Raw genomic sequence first — 16,001 nt, 5'->3', positions numbered from 1 at the left:
GAGAATGTTCAATACTGAGGTTGAAATTCCAAAAGTAGCGATAGTGTTCGTAACTTGACCATTTCTCTGGAAATATTATGAATTTTATGCACCGACCACGATGGCTCGGTCTCCTATAACTTTCGTTAGTTTCTCGTGTCGGTTTCACCCGGGTTCACGGCTGGTCGTCAATTAATCCGGGTAAGTGCCATCACTGGCTGCACTTGTAATTACATTTTCACCGCGAGCTGATGCGATGCAAGCGGCTGCCCCATGTAATCGTTATTGCTAAATGCTCATTTACATGCCATATTCAATCTCTGCCTGGTGTTCATAACTCAGTTGTATTGCTTACCTCGGTAATGTAAAATTTAAGTCGATGTAGGTACTTATACTATAAGAAGAAAGTACGTAATAAGAGCCTCTACATAAATAATCAAATTTTAAGTTTAAAGTTTATTTGCGGCTGTGACGGGCCATAAACCACGTTTTTTTGCACAATCTTGGCTTGGTTCACACCAAACCTAATTACCCATACCCACAGTGAGTGCTTTAGATTGTTTAGCTCACAACATAATTTAATGTCAGTTTTTATAGATATAGGTATAGGTATAGATGTAAGCACTAAGCGCTAGCTTTATTATAGTTGATGGTTAGAAGTTATATCTAAGAGCTAAGAGGACATGCGTGCATCTTAGCTGATGATTATGATGAGTACTTTGAATATGAATATTGAATTTCCTCTACTGAATTCCAAACAATTCTTATTACATGCCTATGTAAAAATAAATATGTAGGTAGGTAATAAAACATAATGATCTACGTTTTATAATTCTTAATTATTCATTAAATTCGTCAAGCATGCAATTTGTTATGTTCAGAGTGGCTTAGAATAACAAGAACAATTCCAAGTGGATGAAACAAGACGACGTTATATTATTATCAAGCTGGTTAGTCGGTACGGAGGGCTGTGGCTTCCTGTCGGCAGTGTCGGTGCTGACCGCAGGGCACTGATTGATTCATTTCTTCGGCTATCGCATTCTTCAGAGAAGGATTTCCCTTTGGGGCTTTACCATACAGTGTACTGAGACTGCATGTGGTAGTATTAGGATGCGAAGCCATAGCGTATTTAATTTTAGTCTTCGTCTCGGCAAAGCCTAAGAGATTAGCCGGGTAATGTTGAGTTTAGTTTAATTGAGGCACTCGTTACATACATTTTTATGTAAAAGGGCAGTTGCTGAGGGCCGGACGGTCAAGACCCTCGGTACCACCTGCGTACCATAGACTGCAACACAGCACAACACTCTATACTTACTTACATTTTATATTACGTAAGCCAGGATTTTAAAACAGTTTGTATTGTGTTCTTTCTTATTGAAACTTATTACCGGCTTACCCCCTTAATTGCGCTGCAATGATATTACTTATCTTGATCTTGATAGTCTGAAGTAACAGTTACATCAGAGTTATAATAATAATGAGTAAAAAAACACTAGCACGCGAGCACTGAACAGATACGACAAAAAATAGTCTATTAAGTTATTATTACTTCATATCATCTGGCAATAATCTAATCCAATCACAGAGGAGGAGAATTATTGAAAAAGCCAAAAACTGACCCTGAATTTTTTTCCCAATATTATTGAGGTACTTACCTACCTAGTCTATTTAAAATTACTCTAATTAACTTATAAGTAGCGGCGTTTCTGGCCAAGGGCTTTAATATTTCAGATACTAACAATGGTCCTTTTTTATCACTATTCTTCTCTCTTGCATTTATGTCCGTGTTTCTCTTAAAATATAAAGGTACAAAATAGATTATTATACCCGTAGTTCATTGATACATGATACTTCTCTAATAAATTTGTATTTGTCTATCTATAATACTTTACTTTCACAAAAGGTTGTATTACACAATTTACTTATTGATTGGTCGGATTGGGTTTATGAATTACTTACTTATCTTACGTGGTAAATAATCTCATTTCGCGGTCGAAATGATATCAAATTCACTTTCTTTTGACTCACTTTGGCTGATTGATTGAAACATAATACTTTGTCTTTTATTTGTATTAGAAATAAATATGGCCTCCGTATAAGTACATGTGGTTTTTTGATACCAAACAAATTTTCATATATAATTTCCACTTAATTAATTGACGGCAAACTGTATGCCAACTGGATACGCAGCCTAAGTGAATTCATAAACCCACCCACGACACACCACGCTTCTGTCTATAAGATAGCAGAAGACACCCCCGAGCTTTGAGCTTTCTGCTGAACTAGCACGACTCGCGGCTCCGCTCGTGATCACAATAATTCACGACTATTTGTCCATCTGTCCGTCTGTATGCCCATTTGCGTTTATCTAGTCGGATCACGCTCTTCCGTAACTGTTGTTGTTGTGAACTTTCATAGCTGACATTTTACAACTTATGTTACGCTTTAATTGGCTAAGTAGGTTATTTTACTTAAAAGTAACTTACCTAATCAAACATATTAAGAGCTTTTTAAATAAAAGTGGGCTTTTAATAAACTACTTATTGAGGTTTTTAAGTAATAAACTGATATACCTAGGTACCATGTGTAAAGATGCTCTGCCTCAATACACAAGACAATTCGATGCCATTAAGTTTTTCTTGCATGCAGCTTTCTCTCTATTTGTTCATAATAGCTTTTAGCACATTGTTACAGTGTTCTCACATAAATGATTGTGTAAAACTACTTGGCAGTTGATAAACATACAAAAACACTATATATGTGTACTTTATATTGTCTTCCTTGTATTTGTAACAAGAATTACGGCTTTTTTGGTCTGCTTAAGTAGAGGTTTTTGTTCCTGTAAGTACCGAAAAGGTACAGTATGAAAACCTGCTGAATGTAGACTCAGTATAACCAGTATATTGAATTCAGTCTCAGTCAAAATCAAATCTCAGTACAAGTATTTAATAATACAGAGTGGCGTCTGCTGTAAAAAAACTGCAATTTTCATGATTTGCCTGAAGGTTTCTGTTAGTTTACACTTCTTAGCTAATTAGGAAGCTACAAAAAATGATTATCAACACCTTGTTCGCTTGTCCAAAGTTCCATGTTCTGCGGCGGCGGACGAAGACTCGTATGCAATCATACATATCAATCATTAACGACTATTATTTTCACATCGAAAATGGTTAAAATGCTTTTATCCGACTCCAGTGTAATATTAGGTACTTATAAAATGTTTTTTATAATGACGTACGTGATTGTCGAAATTCGTGGGAAAGTGCTCTTCTTGAAGGCCCACTTTAGGTATGAAGTGATAATCTTATTACTTAGAGCTTTAATAAGAAAACAAGCTAAGCCAAGTTACTCATTAATTTATTTATTAGGGGTACCTACTTACTAGGTATGTAGGTATAATTAGCGACTTAGTAGGTATTAATTATTAGTATACTTATTTAAGTTTACTACCTACTTATTTGTAAATAGGCACTTAGATATTTTTATAAAATATACCTAAGATCTAATATGATAATTTCTGTATTCTAGGGAAAGGTAAGCAATTACCTAAGAATAACCTATGTAGAGCTCAGTGAGATCTTAAGTACTTATGTTCCTTATGAGTGAGATGGACATGAATCTAGTGTTTCCCGCGCATGCGCATAATGTGCCGGATGTAATGTATCCACGAGTATGATTAAGGTTAAACATAGAGAGAACGTCGCTTGATATCCTGTTATATTTATATGAGTTATGGGCAAAAACGTAAAGATCAAGGAATGTCTATGTCTAGTCTAAAGAAGCCTTTTTGCTAAGCCATCATACTTAAAGCTCGTTGAGCGACGGAGACGGAGTTAATCAAATTTTTAGTGATGAGTAATGCTACAAGGTCGCATTACCTGTGTTTCTGCAATTAAAAAAATATAGAAATATGTAGATGGTACGTAATATTATCGTGAACGGTACGCGGCACCGGTCCCGCCGTTATTTCAATCAAACAGTCGTACAAAGCTCATTACGTGCTATTTCGCCTATTTAAGTGGAAGGAATCGGTTATTTTCTAAGGTGAAATATTCCAGTAGGTAACAGTATTTTGAAAATATATACAGTATGTTCGTGATCTATTTCAGGAGGTCGCAAGGTATAAAATTCAGTGTAATAACTAGGATTAATTTAAGACGGAAGGTATAAGAAGCAGCAATGCATTATTTCAGCAAATAAACGTCCGTCGAAACGAGAGCAGCAGTCGACAGACACATAATAGACTCACCTAATGGCTGGCATTGTTTCACAGCGGAACCCTATTAGCTACACCTAGAGTAACTAGACACAGTCACGGCTAGCAGCCAGGGTGCAGCGGAGGTTTATGAACGTGCTCCATGCAGGTACTACAGACTTTCGAACCTCCTTTCACTACACGGCGCTATCCCGCCAATCTGCAATGCTCCCGCGGAAATCTCCATTCTAATTTAATACTGGCTGATTTTCGCTTTGAATAGTGTTTGGAAAAGTTCCGAATGTTTTCAATCAAATACGGACTGAATAAAAATTTAATAACGTTTACAGATAAATTATGCGACTCCATATTGCCTACCTAATGAAGCGAAGTAATTATAGACGATATAGGTACAGTCAGCTGCATAAGTAGCTATACACTTCTGTACCTTGTCAAACTGACGAACCGTCAATGTTTCAATGAATTGATAGGCGGTTTCAGATTGACAAGGTACAAAAGTGTATGTCCTTTAGTAAATATGTTCTACATAGATTTCTTCCCACCCTATACACTACTCATAACTCACTGCTTGCTAGGATGAACTTCTCGTATTGGAAACTGAATTGGAAATTGTGATCAGAGTAACATTTTAGCTGAACTGGGGATTGTTCTCTACTAAATACAGTGGTCAAAAGGTTGTCTCATTTGATTATTTGACTTTAGTCGTAAAATATGTTATCTTAATAATATGCTTAATCTTACTTCGTAATTTTCCATGCGTAGCATTGTGTAATGTTGACTAGCGCCGCGCCGCGGGCTCGTGTGAGAATTAAATTAATTATACAATGCATGCCGCGGTGCGTGCCCCTACACCGGAGACATTGTTGTGGAGGTACAGTCGATAGATAACCACACTCACGGGCAATGAAAAAGCTCCAGTGAGAAAAGCATCAAATTACTCCTAAACGGAAAAGCCTAGTTTAATGACGCCTTCTGCAATATTGAACTGAATTTAAAAGAGCACCAGAATGTTACCAACTAAAATCGTAAACATTTTATTCAAATTTCCTATTAAAAGTTTAAAAGAAATTAGGTTATTTTGGGGCGGAATTTTGTGTTTGGAACTGTTTCGTTGCCCGTGAGTGTATTATTTTTATCTCCCTTACAAGATTAAGGCTTTATTAATAATCTTGATAAGTATCGGAAGGCAAACGCCCGGTCAAGATTGGAGATGAAACTAGAAATAGTAAAGTAGTCGAAATTTCATACATTAGACATCAACGCGCGCAACTGAACATTCTTTTTGAAATTTTAGTCGAAATTCTATTAATTTTTTTATTAAAACTTTTAAACCTAGATCATTAATGATAATCAAAATAGGTTTATAGTATAAGTAAACAAGTAGATTAACTGGTATATACAGGGCCTTGCAAAAGATGGTGACTCAAAAGCTTAATCTGAATAACTTTTATTTTTAGACTTTTAGAAACCCGTGAACGTATAAGTATGATACAATAATTATATGGTGTGAAAATATGATATAGGTATTACATACCTAATAAATACCATACGAGAAACGAGTCGTACTACTCGTAGTTACGTACTGCACCCTCGGAACATGGGTATCACTTGCACCGGGAGATACAACAACACAACCGGTGTGTCGGCTGTTGCGACAACTGGACGCAACCTGACATGACAACCACAACTACATGTATGTACAGGGTGTTGAAAAAGCAGTGTATGTATAGTAAGCCGACAAGTGGATTATCCTGAAAAACTTCTCAATCAATCAATAACAATCCTCTCTCCTCTAACCCTCTTCGGCTTCTCACCTTTTTGCAACCCCCTGTATATACCTACCTAATACAAGTACTCAACAAGTGTCCTATAAATTATTTACAAGTGTAGTCTCATGGTCCGTCAAGCGTCCGTCTATCTGTCTGTTAGTTTCCGTTGCGTTGATTTATGGCGGTGGTTTCGCGCAGACCGGCCGATTACTAAGCGATTATGTTTCACATTCTTCCTTAGGTTCCACAAGTTCCACTCGTTTAATTATATCTACCTACGGTACGGTCAGTTTTATAAGTAGGTAGATATACACTTTTGTAACTTGTGACACTAATAAACCAAAATGTGTCAATGACTGACCATTTCGAGTTGGATAAGTAACAATAATGTGTAGCTATTTATGAAGCTAAGTACAAGGTAGGTACTGATCGAAATGTTTGGACTAAAATTTAAAAGCTTTTTCGTTCTATAACTACACTTCTAAATACTAAATACTAGAAATATTTAAAAAAAACTGAAATTTATAAAAACGATTGTTTCTTACATGTGTTTTATACATTAAATAAAACCTGACTGAGGGACGACGACCGAATGGCGTAGTGGTTAGTGACCCTGACTACTGAGCCGAAGGTCCCGGGTTCCATTCCCGGCTGGGGTAGGGATTTGTTTAAACACAGATATTTGTTCTCGGGTCTTGGATGTGCCCGTAAAATGGCAATAGGCCCGCCCCCTATTACATTGGGACTAACATAACACTCTGGCGAAAAGTGGGTGCAGCAATGCACCTCTGCCTACCCCGCAAGGGAGTACATTAGTACAAGGCGTGTGTGTGTGTTGTTTTTTTTTCTGACTGAGGGAGTAGATACCTAATCGAAGCAATAAACTACATACCTGATTAAATATGTATACCCAGATTAAGCACTTTTACGTAGGTATAATTTAATTTGCCTTCATCGTACTGCAAGGGAGCAGCATGCATTTTGCTTTTAAAAACTTGTATTGTTTAACGTTGTTCCAACACATTGCTAAATTCACCAATTATAAACAACCACATTAGGTAATCAACAGATAACAGTGTAAGATAAGATTGTTTATTATATACCTATACTTAATAATTATTTACACTCACTATTTATGATTTTAACTCTCTAACTGTCTCTCCTATAATTGATTTAATAAATTAGTACCGGTATGTATGGGCATTATCCTCAACCTTATAAATGATGACTCAAGTTTGCCAAAAAATTTGAACAGCACCTTTAGAGCTTTTTTTAGAAATATGTATATCATTTTGGATGGACCCTTGGTCCATTTAAATAACATTATATTCTAACATGCCTGTATGTCCATGTCAGTATGTCAGCTTTAAATCGATGCAGCTAATTTAATACATGTTTTGTATATGAAAACTTTAATATACATTCATGTAGAGTGTGTAACGGTATCTAAAGGGTATAATAGAGATTAATGAGATAGCAAACAGCATAGCTATAGCTTTATAGCAACACTAAAACTATCTTAAGTATATTAGCTTGTGTAGACAGTATAACAATACTGTCTCTAAATCAAACTAAGGGCTGATTTTTCAATAGTCAGATAAATGTTATCTGAGGAATATAATTGTTACTGTCACTACCTATCTCATACAAACATTCTGACGCGACAGCATCACATTTATTCCCCAGATAACTTTTATCTGACTATTGAAAAATCAGCCTGAGTCATTTATCTACCTCCTACAAGTTGCTTTTCCGAAGCTATGTTTCTAAGGAAAAGTTGTGCAGTTTAACCATAGGTGTAGATCTTGTTTTCATTATATGTAGTAGCTATTCATTTACACCCTGTATAATTGATTGATAAAGGCATTTAGAGATCGTAGATTTTTTTTAAAGAAACTAGGAAAGAAAGAAAGAAAGAAACTAGCAAAACACCCAGTAACTGACCACCTTAAGGGAGTTGTTCCAGTAATTTATCTGTAGCGGGCTCAATTCTTATCGCTTATTAAATCCGATTTTTGTTTTAGAAACTAGAATAACAGAGCTACATTCCTGAGTAAACAGCAAACATGTAGAAGTTACTCATTTTTTAATATATTTTTGCAAACAAAAAGTAGTGATTTTCCCAGTAACTGACCACTAAAATCTAGTAACTGACCACACACGATGCCAGTAACTGACCACCAATTTAAAATGGTTTAAAAATGGAATTATGATTAAATCTTATTATTATTTATTTATTTGATTACTTCATGTAATAGTACCGATCCTCTGGTCTCTTTTAATGTGTGACACATCACTTTTGCTCAAGGTTTCTTAACTGAAAAGTGCATTAAATTAATTAATCAGATTAATGCATAATTTAAATGATATCTTATCCTAATAATCAACCATTTATTTATTAAAAACACAAGTTTATACATTTTTGTTAAATACTAAAAACAAAGGAATAAACACACATGCACATAGTGAACACGCATTTTAAATTTACAGCTTTCAGGGAGATTAAGTGGCCCCAATGTAGTACCTTCAGATAAGTCACAGAAAGGGCGATTTTGTTTGTCCGGAACAAGCCAGTATCAGTGGGATAGGCCCATGAAGCATTCATGGTGCCAGAAACGAGCATTTTCTTAAATATAAAGTAGCGAATCCAAGCGCTAAAGCCGGTCTTTTCCATATTCGGTATCAACTGATGAGGAGGAGGAATCGTGGCGGATTGTATTGTCGGCCTGGGAAAACATAAATTCCCCGCCGGAAAAGTAGGCCCTTTCCCCGCCGGTCCTTTCAAGGATGTAGGACCAGAGACAGATGGTTTTCATTATTGCTGAAACCCTACCCAGAGACTTTCAGTGCGGCTAAAAGAGTCATTGAGGCTAGCCATTGTAATTATGACCGAATCAGATATTGGGGGTTAGTTTTTCAGGATACAAAGATGCCTTGACGAACGGGATTTCAATGACTTTGTTGAGGATTCAACTGGAATATTTAGGGTGCTGTTGAAACGTGCTTTCGTAGGTAAGTATTTGGCCAAAGACAGAAGTAGTCATTTCTGCAAGGGGAACAGGGAATCTTTGCCTCGTTGAAGAGGCGTCACTGAAGCAGAACATCGCTGTACTTTCTGCATTTTCCGCTGCTGGACTAATGTGTCTGCCAATGTTATTATAGCGTTGCCAGTGGATTCCGGATAGTTGTGGTATCGGTTCCAAATGGCTGGGGTGTTGGTCGTGGTAACAACTTATAGAAGAATGCCCCATTTCTTGTGTGCCAATTTTACCGTTCTGTTTAAAATCCGCTGGCCGTTCATAATGCCATTGAAGGGCGTGTTGGTGCACCGGCTGAGGGTGCTAGCATTGTAGGTAGTGATGCTTTCTTTTTCCTATTTTGCTGAAGTGGCTTTGCCAGTCTTTGGAAAAATGTGGAGGCGCGTTTCGTCGGTAACGTATATTCGGGTTGGGTCATTAATAGCGTCATTAAGGTCTTGTTCGCCAAGTGCTTTTGTGCTCGGGGAACCAATTTCATCTGGTTCACAAGCGCTGGCATTGGTTAGGTACGCCTTCAGCTGTTCTGAAGAAAGCATTTGAGTATCTTTTCATAGAGTGAGATGGTGAAAGCCATTTGTCTCCTGGTCTTGCATTCTTGAAGGGACTGCTCCAACGATTATCTTTAAGGAAAAATTGTGACATCTGTCTTTATCCTGGAGAATCCACATTATCCTAGGCTGATAGTATATTTTTATATATATTTAGTATGCTCCACTAGCGTTTTTATCTTCCTCATCAGCTAATACCGAATCTGGAACAAACTTGGACTTTGTGTTTGAATTCTCTATATTTTAAAAGGTGCCTGCATGTCACCCTGAATTATTTTGGAATGTCTTGTTGATCCTAGTTTGTCTCAGACAAGTGGAATTGCCTTTTCTATACTTTTTTTGCAATCTTGGCGCTTTTTCATCTCGCTGAAAGCTGTAAAAATATATTATATATAATAATACCAGTAACTGACCACCAATTAACCCAATAACTGACCACCTATGTCAGTAAATGGAAGGAGTGAAGATAGAATGCTCATATTTTGACACAAGAAAATTGCACATATGAGCTTTAATATTACGTTCTTATTTTGCCTAAATTCAGCTTCAACCAAAAATCCCAATAACCGACATAGGTGGTCAGTTATTGGAAAATCGCTGTTTTGTCGTCCAGTAACTGTCCACCCCATTAAAAACAATCAAACGGGAAATAACAAGCTGAATCTTATCAAAAACGTAATCTTTATAATTAAATCTATATGGTATAATTTTTTCTTTCAATGATTTCAATTTTTTTCATGGTAAATTTTACGATCAAAAAATTCACTTACCTTAACAAATACGTTAGTCACAACTGCAATTTACTCGGTTCGCGCGCCAACTGAACTTTTTCGATCGCTCACTATCCATCTGTTGGCGGCTAGCAAAATCTTTTGTATCAGTAATGCTCTCAATGAACCACAAAATAGACTGGATGTTCACTAGATGGCCCTGCTTGGCTATATTTCTTATTTATTGGAGTTGAAGAGGAAGGTGGTCAGTTACTGGCACATGGTCAGTTACTGGGTGTTTTACCCTACTGTCAGAAATAAAATCAGTCTTTTTTGCAACCAGTCAGAGAGCGATGGATATTGTTTTTAATAAAGTATAACTCAGGCTAAATTTTAATCATTGTAGTTGCAAGCCACGCACACTTGTATGAATGTATTATTAATTAGGTATAAATAATTATAGTGTTATTTTGCACTCCTGACTTTATTACTACCAAGGCTGGCTTTAGTACTACCAAGCTTAATCTATCAGAGACTTTGTTTTACAACCTACCATTATACCTGCAACAAACTGCGTATGAGGATAACTAAAGGTGAGTCTACACTTGGATCTGCGTCCCATGATGCAACCGAACTCCACTGGGAATTCATTCAAGGCAAGGGATTGTTTTTAGCCTTGCCACGGCGGAGCCTTAGTTTGAATACAATCATATTATAATAACGGTTCTACTTAAATAAGTATGTGTTAAGTACTTATGTAAAGTAAGCTTTAAAATTTAACTCTGCCAATAGTGAAGATCGCAGCCTGATTGGAACATCGGGGAACTCCACGCTTGCTCCGATTTCAAAACGATATCCCGTGCGCAACTCTTTATGCATGCCTCTGTGTTTGTAGTGAACATGAGACCAGGTTTTTTACCTTTTAGGTAAGTACCAGCCGACTCCCCGATAGTACGTGTGACGCATTCTTCAAGAGGGTCACTCTATGACGAAAAACTAAGCTTCGGAGCGCTGCTGCGTGAGCCACAACTCCATCTCGTTGCCGATTGCATGACAGCTCCCGTTCGTTTCTTTTCCGTCAGTATAGAGTAAACCCCCTGTGCTGTGTGTGAGGCGCTGCAGTAGGGTTCATTGCTTCCCGCCGCCGCCGCCGCCGCCGCCCCGCGCCCGGTCGGGGCTCCCGGCGGAATGCAGCGGTACCTGTTGCCGACATATCATAATTTATAAGGCTTCGCACACACAAGACACAAGATAACAGAATTATCTTTATTAATATACTAAACGTAGGTACAACTATCCGCTGCGTTTGTACCTATTACTTGTTGCCTTGTGGTATAAAAACAGTTGTTCGCTGAAGTTTTATTGTCACTGAAGGCTGCTGCTTCTCCCAATCATCATCAGCTTCCACCACTGAACATACAGGCCTCTCCCAAAGAGCAAGTGTCACAACTTCCTTTTCCAGCTCCTGATGATGGTTCTGCAAGAAATAGAACGATGAAAGTCAATACTACGATAAAATATTGTACAATGAAGAAAACATTTCGAAAAGTCAACAATACGAATGCATTGCCTTCTTAACTTGTAATTAAACTTAAATATTTTTAAAAAACTTAATACATAAGTGGTTGCCGGCCACTCATCGATGTAAAGCTACAACAGCTAGGTATTTTTCTGTTTCTTCTTCAGTATAGGCAGAGCTTTATCTCCTTATCTTGTGTTGTAGGCAGACCCCAACTCCCGCCGGCACGGCTGTATCAGCGGACACTGAACCGCCCTGATTGGACGAGGGACTGGTATGCTATACGGATATTCTGATCTCAGTACCTAAGTATATGCAAAATGGTAAACACGGCAACATACCCCAGATAAACCTATTCGTATGATGATTTGAGTCAGTACAGTTGTTTTTTCTCAAGTTCTTCAAGAATAAGTATAAGGTAATAGTGCGGCAGTCAATTTACGTTATTCTATTGCATTGTACTGTAACGTATTATTTGTGCATCTGCAAACGTTTATTCGCTCCAAGAGATCTAGTTTATAACTGTTTTCATTAAAGGTTGTTACCTTGGTATTTCTGTAACAGAAATGTAGGAGAAATACTTATGCCATTGTGAATTACGAGCATAGGTATTAATAAGTATCCTAGATCTAAATAAGACCTAGCAAACCTAACGCTAACCGGAATCTGCCACCGCCGCCTTGACATTTGCTAGTTCCAATCGTGGTCTTACACACCTTTACTACTCAACATAACAAAAGGTTTCTAAAGAGACCAACACGTAGTTCGTACCCATAGTAATAAAGTAAGTAATAAGTACTTATCTACCAACATAAGTGATAGTAAATAAACAGTGGCCCAGCCAGTTGCCTTGACACGGTTCATTTTGCACCTGACTGTTAATTGACATTTTGTAAAGCACGGTGTCATTCATTTACCCAGCTGACTGGATGTACGTGCAGCGAGCACAGGATTCGATACTATTTTCGAATCCATATACATTTTGTACTAACTGACAGACGTATGACAGGCAACTAAATACGTTTAGCGTTTGGTGAAATTCCACCTAACATATGGAGAAAACAAATGTCACTTTTGGAACTAACTTACTTACATTTTGACAGTGACAGTTGACGATACGCAACGTTAACGGAGGATCGAAACTCTCATGCTCGCGACTCTGTGCCTGTGTGGTGATGTCGAAAGGGTCCCCCTGAGGTAGGTACAAAGTACACTGCCGGGCAATAAAATAGTTCCACTGATATAACACCAAATTACTCCTAAACGGAAAATGCTAGCTTAATGACGCCTTCTGCAATATTGGAGAATATTTAATTGCGCATCAGAATATTCCCATGTAAAAACTTCAATATTGTAATAAAAATTCAAATTAAATGTTTTTTTTAAAATGTGGCATTTGGCAAATATAACAAAATCTCTAATTATGCGTTTATTAGGTGTAAACGTGGTATTTTGATAACTCAGTACTTGGTGTTTCCTCCGTGTGCTCTCAATACAGCTTCTACACGATTGGGCATGCTGAAAAACAGATTCTTCAGCATATGCTGAGGAATGTTCTCCAATTCTTTGATGAGCGCGTCTTTCAAGCCACGACGTGTAATTAGAGGTGGAACTCGGTCTCTCACAGGTCTGTCCAGCTCGTCCCGAGCATGCTCAATGGGATTCAAATCGGGGCTCCTTGCTGGCCACTCCATTTTGTGGATTCCTACGTCATGAAGATACTCATTTACAACTTGAGCAATGTGGGCCCGTGCATTATCGTGCATGAACATGACATTCTCGCCCACATTGACCAAAACGGACCAGCATGTTCATTGAGGACCTCATTGATGTATCTCACAGCAGTTAGGTTCCCGTTCTCGATAGGAACTACCGCCGTTCGACCCTCTGCAGAGATACCCGCCCACACGTGAAAGCTGCCGCCGCCGTGTGCCACTTTTTCTTCAAAACATACTTGTGAAAAATGTTCTCCAGGTTGTCGGTATACTCTTTTCCTCCCATCATGATGGTACAGCATAAATTGTGACTCATCTGAGAACATCACTCTGCCCCATTCGTCCTCACCCCATTCTGTATGATCACGGGCGTATCGCAATCGGGTAACTTTATGATGCCGTTCCAGGTTTTGGCCAATTGCTGGCATGTAAAGCTTTAATCTTCGTTCGGCAAGACGTCTCCTGACTGTCCACTCGCTTATTGGCTCCCTTCAAACTTGTAGAAGTTGTTTTAGAACGGCTACTCCCGTCTGATGTCGATTTCTTAACATGATTTCCGCAATGAATCGATATTTTCGGACTGTTGTGCACCTTGGCTTGCCAGTACCTGGTCTTCTCAGGTTTAATCCAGTCTGCCTAAACCTTTAGATCACTCGTCGTACAGTAGTATGAGTCACGCCCATTATTCTGGCCGCATTTCTTTGGCTGGTTCCCATTTCCACCATGGTGATGATTCTCGTACAATCCTCGCGTGATACAGGCATGATTTATGGGTACGAGAGCCGTAAGACTTTACAATTTTATAATTCTTTCACAACGACAAAAAAAAAGAATGAATTTAAAAGAAAAACTAAAAACGAAGCAAATGTTGTCCTAAATTTTCAAACCCGAAAATTTTCCTTCTTATCTTTTTTTATCGATTGGCTTCGAAAAGAACACAAAAAAAAGAGTTTGCATTTAAAAATGTTTGCATAATAAACTATATTTCATTAAACTTTTTAATTCATGAAGGTAGGTTCTATATCTTAGGAGATATTAAGGTGTTTGTCGGCATTTTGTGGGTGGAACTATTTCATTGCCCGGCAGTGTATAAGTAGGTAGGTACTAGTAGGAAGACATCCTACACAGTGCACACTGTGTGGCACCTCTAGCAGAAACTACATGTAAATTCTTCGTTGTTGCACATAATTTAATAAAAATATTTAAGTAAGTAGTAACTCTACAACCCAGGAATCTAACCTAGGTATCTATAAAAGTTAGAGATGCATTTGACAGTAATTGTTAGTTAATAACAGTAACAGCGATGTATGGCCACTGCCCTTTATTAATGAAACATTTCCGGTTAGTCAGTTGGTCAATAAACCGTTTATTGACTGATAATTGTGACAATAATATGATTGGTAGGTAGGTATATAACTAGTTAGGTAAGTACCCATAAGAAATATGGTATTCGTATGGTAAGATAGCGGCTCGTTTATCTGTCTTAATTCTAGTGGTAATAAAAGGGAAATTGTAGGCAGGCGAAGTGCTGAAGTCTATATAATTAATATACCTAGTTATTCAATTTCTTTATTAGTAACAAATTAAAATAGATAGGGTAAATTATGGACACAATCTTTCATGAAATACGATACTACTTATGTGTTGATATTTTCGTTTTATTAGAAAATACATAGATTGTTTAAATAATAGCATAAGCAAAGCAGCAATTAGCATGATGAAACTAGGGTCAGTAACAGTAACAACAGAGTGATTGAACTAGCGGGTTGCTCAACATCGTGTGAGGCGTGCATTGCAGGCGGCATGCGGCAGGGTTGGAGGTAGAACTTTACTGGGTAAGGCTTGTGGTGTGGCAGTAGACACTACCCTTAATCAAATATTGGAAATAATATAATTTGAATTTTATACTGGTATTGTAACAAAACAAATGTATCCGTTGATTGCTGGATTGACTGGGTACTCTAACCAAAATTTCATTGCTGTGGGAATGCAATTCACATTAGTAAGAACTTTGCGTATAAAAAGGGTACATAATAATATATCTCTGTCTAAGACAAAATAGGTAGTCGTGTAACCGTATCTACTTCAATCTGACTTCAATAGTTATACCGTACGAAAATAAAATATTTGCGTTTACATAAAAGTAATTAAAACCTAAGGAGGTTACGTGAACATAATTAATTTACTAGCTAGGTAAGTACAGTGACTAGCGGAGATTAGACACTTGATAATAAACTTGTTTTGTACAAAAATGGTAATGGTGGGTGCCATTACCACATTGCAATGTCTTCCCACGAACAAATAATGAGAGACTCTACAATTTTGAGAGCAACGCATATGAAAAGAACAATTTTATGTGGCCTTTAACAAATTCACATGCCAAGACTTTTTGTTTGCTCCATAATCGAGCTCATTATTATATAAGAAAGCATAAATATACAATCTCGGAGTCCCACGCCATTGCTCGCCATAGAGCGCTTTCATCCATCGCTCTTAGAAAAAGCGTG

General features: G+C 37.6%; 1 protein-coding gene across 7 annotated transcripts in view; it reads left to right on the top strand.

Annotated features, from left to right (window-relative positions):
* Positions 1-16,001, top strand: part of LOC105382868 — a 66,395-nt gene that overhangs the window by 2,417 nt on the left and 47,977 nt on the right. The window lies entirely within an intron of this gene.

The sequence above is a fragment of the Plutella xylostella genome, chromosome 9 (assembly GCF_932276165.1).
Source record: "Plutella xylostella chromosome 9, ilPluXylo3.1, whole genome shotgun sequence".
Taxonomy (NCBI): domain Eukaryota; kingdom Metazoa; phylum Arthropoda; class Insecta; order Lepidoptera; family Plutellidae; genus Plutella; species Plutella xylostella.
Note: the sequence above shows the minus strand (reverse complement) of the source record. Positions and strands in the feature narration are given on the sequence as shown.